This window comes from Charadrius vociferus, unplaced genomic scaffold, assembly GCF_000708025.1.
Source record: "Charadrius vociferus isolate BGI_N301 unplaced genomic scaffold, ASM70802v2 scaffold529, whole genome shotgun sequence".
Taxonomy (NCBI): Eukaryota; Metazoa; Chordata; class Aves; order Charadriiformes; family Charadriidae; genus Charadrius; species Charadrius vociferus.
This window is the reverse complement of record NW_009650172.1, coordinates 1,401,476-1,404,750: the sequence shown is the minus strand read 5'-3', so window position 1 is coordinate 1,404,750 and position 3,275 is coordinate 1,401,476. Positions and strand designations below refer to the sequence as shown.

The window sequence follows — 3,275 nt, the reverse complement described above, 5'->3', positions numbered from 1 at the left end:
CCAGACCCACAGACCGGCTCTCCTTTTTGCAAAGGGGAAACAAAAGTTGTTTGTCCCTGAGGGGAGGTAACCCTCCGTCTGCCTCGGCTCTGCCTCGGGGTCCGTCAGATCCCGGCACACCAGGGAGCGGATGTTTGCTGTAGGTTCGGAGGCAGCCTGATAAATCAGCTCAGGCACCATGGGAGAGCAATGGGAGCTGGGACCTCTTAGGAAGCGCCCACCATGAGGCTGGCTGCCCACCCTCACCACGACCTCTGGAGCACTTCAGCCCCTAGCTGGGCCAGCTCGCTTAAAGAGTGCCAAACCCTCAGCAGGGGTGATAAAGGGGGTTGCACCATCATGTCTGTTTCTGAGGGCAGGAGGGTTTGGAGGAACACCCCACTGCCACATCTCAAGAGCACTGCCCTGACCTCCAAATCCATGGAAACAATGCCCCGGTGGGGCCGGCTGCAAGTGCTGGTCAGGAAGGGCACATGTTTAGGAGGATGCGCTGGAAGATGGGCCTGCAGGCATGTGTTCAGGAGACAGGCAGATCTGCTCCCCAGGGCAATGAGTAGGTATAGCCATTGGCAGCGAGGCCCCTGTAAGTGTTTCTTGTCGGTCCAGAGAGGCCCGTGGTGATTTCCCTACCCTAGCCCGAACATGCTGCTTCTCTGCAACACTCTTTGCGTGCAGCTAACCCACAGCAGAACGTCTTGGCTTTATCAAATGGAGATCTTGGGCGGAACCAGGAAATGAAATCTCTCCCCGCGATTAGGGAGAAAGGAGCGTCTTTGCCAGCCAAGTGATGGAGCTCTGACATTCCCCCCGCCCTGGAAGAGGGCCCATTGCATCTGACAGGGTGAGATCCCAGCAGCGGGACGTGGTGGTGTGAAATGTTGACACCAGCTTATGGAGCTTTTGTTGGCTTGTTTGATTGACTGTCTGAGTGGTGTGAAGCAGCAAAGCCAGGCATCATGCATGGCTCCATCTTCTCTCTTTCCTCCTGGCACAGCTCCCCCAGCCAGGTCAATACTCTTTGCTCACAACCACGGGTAATTTTGCAGCCCACCCCTTTCTGCAGGAGCCGGAGTCGCTCCTCGGGACAAGCACAACACTTTTCTTCCCAACCCAGCATGACTTCAAGTTGAGTAAGAGAGCTGAGAAGGCAGAACCATGCAGTTTTCACTACTCCCAGGCTTTCACCCACCACTGACAGACAATTAACAGCTGGACCTCAGGAGAAGTTCTCCTGTGCTCCTTTCCCTTCCTGGATTACTGGGATACTAGCCAATCCAAATGAGCTCTAAGAGCCCATGTTTGCCTTTGTATGGAAGGCAAGAGTCCATCTTAGTGTCATAGCCAACTATAATATGAGGATTCTGTGGTCCCTTCTGCACAGCTAGAATGCTGCTCACGAATCGTGTTGTGATTTAATTAGGAAAGGCAACATATCTTATTAAACAAGCTGGTACATTTTGAAAAACAGAAAGGCTTTTGGACATTCCAGTCCTCCTTCACGCAAGCCCCCAAAAAGCCTGTCTATTTTTTTTTCCCAACTACACCTGGTGGGCTAATATGATGTTTCTCTGCTCTGTAGCCAGGGATCAAAGTCTTCTCTGAGAACTGAAACTCAAGTCCCTTGCAGCCCCCTGAAGCAAACAAGACTGGTGACATGATCTGCCACTGCCATGGAAAGGAAGACCCGATGTCGCCAATCCCCTGGCAATGAGGTAGAGCTGTCAGCGGCTTTTGCATTCGCTGTGCATTTGTGTTTTGTAAGGGGATTGGATAATAACCACCCTTAGCTTATGCCCAACCTTTCCGCAGGGTCTGCCTGATGCGTGGCTTCAGGAGCACCAGTCTCCTCAAACAGCCTTTCATCAGCAAAGCACAGCAAAGAATAGCAACTGAAAGAGGGCCTTTGTGACCACCTGGAAGACCAATGACACACAGAGCAAAAAGGAGAGCTGTCTTGTGGACGGCATGGTACCCTCTTGCCTTGCTGAAGAATAGCATTTCCAGCCTTGCTGGCTGAGAGCTCACACCTTGCTGCACTAGATGAGACCAAGTCCCCAAGTCCGATGTCTCCAGATGCAGGCGAAAGGCGCAAGGAACCTGGCCAGCTGTGAAAGGCTGCAAACACAGGGAAATGCTGGTTCTTGTAGCAATCAGCTGATGCCCCGAAGCCAGAGGTTTGCTCACTTGTACCTTGGTATGTCTAAATATAATACAGGTATTGTTCGGAGCCCTGCCTCAGCCCCGTTGAAATCCAGCCACCAATACCTGATTTTCTCGCCTTCCACGGCTGCGAGAGACGCAGCTGCGTGAAGGAACTTTTCCTTTCATTCCTCCCAAATGCACCTCCCATTGCCATTACCGACTGATCACTCGGACTCCTCTCATGAGACATCTTAAAGCGAAAGCTGATTTGCAATTTCAAGGTACTATTGCTTCTACTATCACTTTTATAATCCTCAAAACTTCCCTGCAATTTCCCCTACAAGTCATCGGACTAAACCAGCTGCAAAAAATGGACAAGCTGCACATGTAAATCCAGCCAGATTTATCTCTTCTCATTCCGTTCAAGCTATTTCTGAAAGGCTGTGATGAGCTTCAAATCAAAGTCATTGTCCAAGTGAAGTTAGGGTGCTGTGAGGCGAGCACCCAACATGAACATTTGTAGCCCAAAAGCTTACAGATCCATTCCCAACCCAGCACTGTCCCAGGGTGACCCCAGGGAGATCACTCAGTCTCACCATGCCGTGCAAATTTTCTCTGTCATTTTCGGGGAAAACTGTTCACTAGATTTAGCCTAAAATGCTGAACAATTTTGATACCTCAAAACTGCATTTTCTGGTGTATTTACCAGATTGCTCTCACTCATCTTCACCCACAACCTCCAATAGTCCAATATATCATAGGTAAACCTCTTCACATCTTTTTGGATTTGCACCATGAAAACACACGGATTTTCCCACGCATTGGTGTCCTGTGATTTAACTCGTGTTGAGTTTGAGACAAGCTCCAGTCGAAGCTCTATGTGTGGCTGGAGGATTCATAACCTGCTGTCCCAGGGGGATTTGCTGGTGAATAGTAAGGTTCAAGTTTGCACCAACCACTCCTCCTCAAATGGGACGCTAAAGGAGTCTGTCTCCTTCCTCAACCCGCTCCTGTGCTCACTTCCATCATTGTCCCCTGCACAGACCCTCAAAAGGAGCACTCAGGCTGTTTGAAATTAAAATTGTCCAGTTTTTGCATTCTTTACTTGTTTTTGTTTTCCTAAAACTGTAGGG

At 50.0% G+C, this 3,275-nt stretch overlaps 1 protein-coding gene across 1 annotated transcript in view; it reads left to right on the top strand.

The window, feature by feature from the left end:
• The first annotated feature begins 351 nt into the window (after nt 1-351).
• The window catches only part of FAT2 (FAT atypical cadherin 2), a 62,855-nt gene continuing 59,931 nt past the window's right edge, over nt 352-3,275 (top strand). The window contains exon 1 of the mRNA XM_009892638.1: nt 352-363. The gene's annotated coding sequence lies outside the window, so the exon portion shown is untranslated. The remainder of the gene's footprint in view (nt 364-3,275) is intronic.